General features: G+C 25.9%; 1 protein-coding gene across 5 annotated transcripts in view; it reads left to right on the top strand.

The window, feature by feature from the left end:
• Positions 1-7,764, top strand: part of LOC100169647 (potassium voltage-gated channel protein Shaw) — a 154,457-nt gene that overhangs the window by 123,681 nt on the left and 23,012 nt on the right. The window lies entirely within an intron of this gene.

Here is a 7,764-nt window from a genome sequence, read left to right as displayed (position 1 = left end):
TTTTTTTTAATGAGCTGAACAATGTTTAAAATACAAATTTGTATCAAGTTTCACCTCTTAATTCTTAATAATTAAACGTACCAACTGTTTTATTATTAAGTTCAAAATGTAATATCTACATTATTATACACTTCATTATAAATTCACCCTAACGTGTTTTCTACCGTTACGTAAGCACGGCACCTAACAAACATTATATTATTATAAATGTTTTGAATAGTTCGTATAATATATAACATTTATTTTGAACACATTTCGTATAAATATTGATTAGTTTGAATACAGTATCGGTAGTGTGTATATTGGAATAAGCTAGGTATACTTTAAAGTTTAAAGTATATTTCATCATTTTACAAAAGTTTAGTAATTATAAGCACTAAAACAAATTATTCACAACAATGAATATCATGATACGAAGCTATAACTATCATTTTTTTATATTTAAATACAAATATTATTAACTTAATATATTCTGTAATCTGGTATTTGAATATTATTTATTTGGAAAATAAATCAAAATCATGATGTTAATCTGTTAAATAAATCAAAGAATTAACCTGTCAAGTAATAAGCAATCGACACTTAAATAACGTTATTTAAATGAATCAAGTGATTATTACCGTAGAATAATCTTATTGCGGATACAATATTATAAGATAGTCAACGATTAATGATGAAAAGCAAATCTCCGAAAGAATTAAAAATATAAATATATATAATATATATATATCAAATAAGCATGAACTTATTGGAATAGAATAACCTACAATTATTCATATTTACAGTCGACACTGAGGTTATTTTATTTTAAGCTCATAAACCATATATTTTTATAGTAGGAGCCAGGTACCTATATACGTCCAAGTGGTTAACAAATAATAATCCAAACAACATATAGAGCATATATTATTAATTTCATGTAGAATTAATATTATTGTACTGCTCGTGTTGTTTTGTATTTGTAACAATTTATAATTGTTATGATAATATCAGACATACTTATTAAGTACGCGTTACCGGTGATTTCATATAATTTAAATTTAATTTAAACTGTTCACGAATAACGTGCTGGGTTGAGCGTATGACCGTTCCACCGGTTAATGCACAACTCAACCACTACCTCAAACACACAAATGTTGGTCGAATCGTCTCCCAATTTAAATAAAATCATACACTCCAGTCTCAGATTGCTTCTGAAAATGGTAAAATATAATCAAATATTTTTCAAATTTATGATTATGTGTTTCGAACGTATTATTACTCAAGTCTTTCGTGTGCAAGTGCGTTTTGGATTAAACGGCGCACTGTATATGCAATTGTGGTACACGGTGGTTGACTTGGTACATTTCGTTGCTTTTGATTGGACGTGACAATATTATTATTTTTAACAAAGACAAAGATCGGAACGATACGTACTGTTTCGTTTCATTGTTGATAAAATAGGTCGGTCGGTAATTGGCCCACATTTTATAAACCTATTAGTATACAGTATTTGTATACTAATATAATATTTATAATATTTATTTACATTTTACATTATTGTCCGGGTATCGGGTGACAATTAATGTATAACACAAAAATACACGAATTTATACAATTTATTCATTATAGTAACATTTTGGTTTTAATTTTTTTTTATTTTATAATTATGAGAATAAAACTAGGTTCTTACATAAGATTAGTTAAATATTTTTTAAATTACTTAAAAATACAATTACGTTTTTAAATAATGCGATACAGATTTTACAAATTCTAATCTGTTTTTTTTTTTTATTTTTTACCTTCTTCGTAATGTAGTAGTTCAATTTTGCCGTTTACCTTTTTAAAATGTATACATTTATACATGTTTATTCAATATTGTATATTATATGAATATTATAGACATTGCAGTAGGTCATAGGATCCAAAAAATCGTATTATTTATTTAATCAATAAAATAGTCTAATAAATTAGTAAATATTAAGTACAAATTAACAATATAATTATCCATTAAATAAATAATAATAGAACATTATTCTAGGTTATATAAAACTTATTTTCATAGTTGAAAGAATGACCAAATAAATGGCAAAAAAATCGATGGATATAATATACTACATTTTGCTACTAGACTGCAAAAGTTAGTGTCTAAATAAAGAAGAAAAAATACTTCAGTTTATGTAGATTTCAAAATGTAATGAAGATATTTATACTAATGTTCATCCGAGTGTTCATATTATGTTTAAGATATATACATTTTTTCAGACCGTATTTTTCCGTAATACTTCAAAGTATTAATAGTTACCTCCTATACAAATAACTAAATCTCAAACAGTCAGAATACAATATAATATTTCTATTAGAACGTACCTACTTTATACTTATATTTATATGATAATAATTTGGAAGTTAAAATCACATAGGTACCTTGAATTATTTAACTATTCTCTATATTATAATGAAATCAATCCATTGTATATTATATATTATTTTTTCTTTGATGTCAAAATAAATTTATTAGACCCTATAGTTAAACAAACATAATATTATTTTTAACATAAATTATTCATCATTATTATTATTATTAATACAATTTCTAGTAGATATCTTTTAAATTAAAATTTCAGCTTTCAGAAATGTCAACGAAATGTCTATGCGTTGTGGAGCTTAAATTCTTCTTATGCTTTTCATGATTGTTATAAATCCATGTTGCTCTTATCATGCTAAAATTATACCAAAATAGTAATATAGCAAAAGTGTACTCATAGTAGTAGTACTTGGTAGTGCTTTCGTAGTAAGTATTAAATGCTATTTATTTCTAGATCCAACCTCTCTTATACTCATCATGCCTCCAATTTCTCGCACGAAAATATTCTTCTTTCATCCTCGAGGATATTATTTTTCAGTTCGTGGAAAAACTGTCTGAAAGTCGAGATACCCTGTATTATTATTATTATTATTATTATTATTATTATTATTACTATTATTATCATTGTCCTTTGTCTACTGTCTACCTATGTTCAGTGAATTGTTGTCTTCGGAACTCAAAGATTCCACAGTCACATTATTTTAACCAGTGAATACTTTTTGATATCTATTTTCACAACTCACCCTCGCTAGTAACTGCAGTAACAAATAAATAGAGATCTATAATAAACTCGTAACAACCGAAGTTAATTATAAATAATAGTAAAATAACATCTCAGTACATCCACATTATTAAATTATTATAATATTATTAACCTGTCTATTTCCCCCAACATTTTCAGATTCGGGGTATAAATATCCTTAATATTGGTCTAAATTATATTTGAAAGTTCTATAATATTATTTATAAAATGCTAATATGAATATTTGGTGGAGATGTAAAATATCTGTGTCATTCATTTTTGAATTACAACTAAGTAACATAATCGAATCTATCGGAAAAATGTTGATTCATAAATATTCCCCTTTTTCCATATCATTTTTTTTAATTTTTCTGGATTATTTTGAAAGCTATTATGTATTTTCTATTTTTGGCCCCCTGGAGTGATACTAAATTCAATTTTCTACCTTAAACCACCCTCAAAGTTAAAGATAATATAAAGGATCGAGATTGCTCAAAAAAAGTGATGACTGACATAAAAAAAAACGCATATCATTGTAAAATGCATTTATACATTCATCTTTCGGTTCAGAGTCTAAAATGTAATAACATGATATAATAAAAATATATATTTAGGATTAAATTAATAAATTGCAATCCTGAAAATGTCTTACAAATATTTTAAGTCAATGACTGTTATGCTATTATTAATTCTGTACTTATAAAATATTATAGTGCGTTAGTATAAAAGATGGGTAGTATATAAGCTAAAAATAGTTCGGCATAAACATATCAACTACAACAATGTATACCTAATATTTTTTTTTATATGCTCGAGTTACAAATCAATATGCATGTGAAAAATTCGTCTGTAGCTTAATCGTAAATTCTAGTCTGATTTCGTTATTGTCATGTTATTTTTTTTATTGAAATTTGAGGTGCTGTGGATTTGTGTTTGCGCATACACAGAGTGAGCTACCACGTTTGCTGTGCCTCGGTGGCCATTCTTTGATTTACGAAAGACTCGCCGTCGACATTTATATTGCGATTATCGTTACCAGCTAAATCTTAATAATATATTATAATACCGCTAAAATATAATATCCTAACACCGCTACATGCGCTACTTGGCCAACGACCGGCCGTCTTAAAAATAACGTTTGGACTTATGTTTCATATTGTACCGATGCATAATACATCACATTGAAATGCATGGTAATAATTTATTCAAGGTTTAATCCGGTGGTAAACTATTTAAGCCGAAAAAATATTTAATATTCAAACACAAAAACACGGTTCGTGAATAATTGGTGTTTAAATCCGGTAGATTTCCATGGATTTTTTGCTTCGTGCGCGTGGAACAAAGGTGTTTTAATATTAATTACGACCCGGATAAGTGTTGACCATTTCAACTATGTCGGACAATTTTTTTTCGCGCCAAAAGAAATGTTTTTTAAACAACAATTGTTATGTTCCGTTCACGGCGATGTGAGTAAACAAATGTATAATATATAATATATACATTGTATGTGCTATTTTTTCTCTATTAAGACGTATTATATATATTTTATATATATAAAAAAAAACACTAATTTATTTTATATAATATTATACATAAATAATTAAAATAAATTGTAATTCCTGTTATTTAGTTCAACGAAATAATGTATATATCCAGGTAGAATATAATTTTAGTTTTAACATAGAATATAAATATATGATGTGAAAATTTCAAATCAGTACAATGTACAATGGCATATCATGTCCTTTTTATTTACCACAATCCTTAAAAATACAAAAATATTATAATCAAAATACAAAAAATAGCAGTCGGGTGATACATATAGTGCATGAAAATTGTACATTTTTTCAATTATGAAAAGAGTAATATAGTATAATAATTTGATTGAAGGTTATTATTTGTTTGAAATATAATATGCTAATTTTACCGAATAGTAATTTCTTTATACTTTAATCGTGGTTTGAGTTTAGTAGAAATGTTTGTCTCAATAGCTGGCGGCAGCGTTCGCACTTCTCTTGGACTTGATGTTTTAGTAATTAATTGGTTTCGTAATTAATAATTGAAATTCAAGTTACGTAGTTATATTGACGTTTAATCAAAGTTTAATTTTTTTTATTGCTTTACACAGTTATGAGTTAATTAAATATCAAAATTCAAATAATTTATGTCCCTTATTTTTAAAGATAACAATAAATCCCTTTTCATCGTACCTATAATATAGTTGTTTATATAAATAGGTAATCTGGTGACCAATTTCCGTATTTTATAATATATAAAAAACTCATGTTTTACAATAATTACCACAACCATACTTAAATAAAGGAAGGTAATCAATATCATTCGGAATAATATCAACCATAGATGAGGGTAGGGACATATTTTAACTTTGAGTGGTTATTTGAAGCTTTTCTTTAAGTTTCATAGATCCAATGAATAAACTTATTCCATTTGATGTGGACCTAATATCTAATTATTACCTTAAGGATTTTATTGTTCTATGGTATTAGTGTATCACCATGTTGATCTTATCGTTTAGGTAGTATTTGAATTTGAGACCATCTGTAGTCTGTAAACAACTCAGTCTATAATATTTTCTATAGTTAAATTTATGTAGACCAATCAGTATTTTATACAGTGATTCCATGTAGTTAAGTTGTTTACAGTAAGCAATTCATTTTTCTGATCTCTCTGACATAAACTAGGTATCATAAAATATTATAAAAATTGTTATACGTTAAATTAAAAATCAATAAATTATAACACGATATTATATTGTATTATGCGATTGAATAAATGTATAACAATATACAGGTAATGACTTGAATATTTAACTTCACTGTAGAATGTATTAATATTAATAATATTATGTACCTTTTAATTATATATTTATTAGTATGTAAAAATAAATCTCTTAATATAGCAATAGGAAGTATAGTTTAAATTGAATAACTAAACTATCCATATATTATATTATATTATCAATATATATGTCATAGCATTGATTGAACAAAGTACATATTAATATTTTATTATTGAGCATAATACAAGTTATGTAAAAAAACATTTTTTCAATACTTTCAAATGTTTACACAAACAATTTAATATACTTTATAGTAATTTTATTTAATATAGTTTATTTGTTCTTGAGTATTAGCATTATGTTTTGGATCCAAAAAAAATATCATTTTCTAGTTGAATGCGTTTATTTTTAAATTAATATTAATATTATTTTGTTATTATTCCCATGCAACTTTTTTTAATATAATATCATCTTATTACAAATGTGCATTTTGTATTATTGAACATAATTTTAATTATAGAGAGATAAACTAATTTAAATTACTAAATATTATTTTGTTTATACCTAATTTGGAACCAAGATTTTAAAACCTAATTTAAACTTATTTCAATTTTACTTCTTTGATTTTAACCAAAATTTACATATTATTAAATTGTATTAAAACCATTATTGTTATTTCAAAATGTATGTGAAAGCTAATATTACTGAAAAGTTATGATTGTAGTTTGTAATAGTTCGTGCAACATCGATGATAAATGATTCTACAATATTATTATAGAACAACTTATTATGTATAATGAATTTCTTTATATTTATTTATGTGTAGACAATATTGTCAATGTATCAAAATATTATGTACCTAAACAACTAGTCATAACTCATAATACATGTACTATACAGATATTTTATGAATTTAAAATGTTGTTAATTTACGAAACCCTTATTATACGTACCTAGTTATTATTTAATATACTATTATACTCTATACGTTATTTATGCTCATGATTATTCATTGAATATTAAATTTGTCGTTATATATGTATAAAAGATTTATCTTAGAATTGGGTTCTATTTTATACCTACTTCAGATCATATTTAATGGTGACTTGATATTTCAAGCCTCAATCTACATGTATAGCCAAAGAGATCGACGATGGGTGGTATAAACGGTGATATTGTACTGTATTCATAATAATCAAAAACAAATAATAATGAATCTCGTGAGATTAAAAGATAATAATTTATCTATAGTAGAAATAAATACAATTAAAAAGTTTTGAAGCAACGCTCATATTAGCTTTACAGAGTAAACCACAATGAAAGTGCATGTGAAAAATTATTAAACAGTTACCTAAATACCTACCTAATTATTTATGTTTATGTTTAAAACAAAAATAACATTATTAATTTTAAATAGGTACCAAATAGTCTAATGGGGGGGATAGAATGGCCGAGAGGACTAAGACGTCGGTTGCGACGCGCACCATCGTCGGTTCGAACCTAGGCCACGGGCTGTACTTCTCTTCAGGCAGACACGGTGTCTTGAGAGAGAGGCCACCATCCCCCACCCGGATATGGAAAATACCTACGGGTGCCCACTTGAAAATTCTGCCAAACTAAAACACACGAAATGTTTAAAACCTACAGTAACCCTCCCCCACAGTTAAAAACCACCCAATGGCCTAAGTTTCCGCGGGTTAGTTAATGAAAAAATAAAAAAAATAGTCTAATAAATCAATTAATTTATTGAAATAAAAAGAAAAAAAATGTAATCAAACACATACTAATCTAAAAGTATTTACATAGCGTTGAGTACACTATTATAGTGTGAATGACATAAAACGATAAGTAAAATATAGTTTCAGCATTATTTTT

The sequence above is a fragment of the Acyrthosiphon pisum genome, chromosome A3, assembly GCF_005508785.2.
Source record: "Acyrthosiphon pisum isolate AL4f chromosome A3, pea_aphid_22Mar2018_4r6ur, whole genome shotgun sequence".
Lineage (NCBI taxonomy): Eukaryota > Metazoa > Arthropoda > Insecta > Hemiptera > Aphididae > Acyrthosiphon > Acyrthosiphon pisum.
This window is presented reverse-complemented; position numbering and strand designations above follow the sequence as displayed.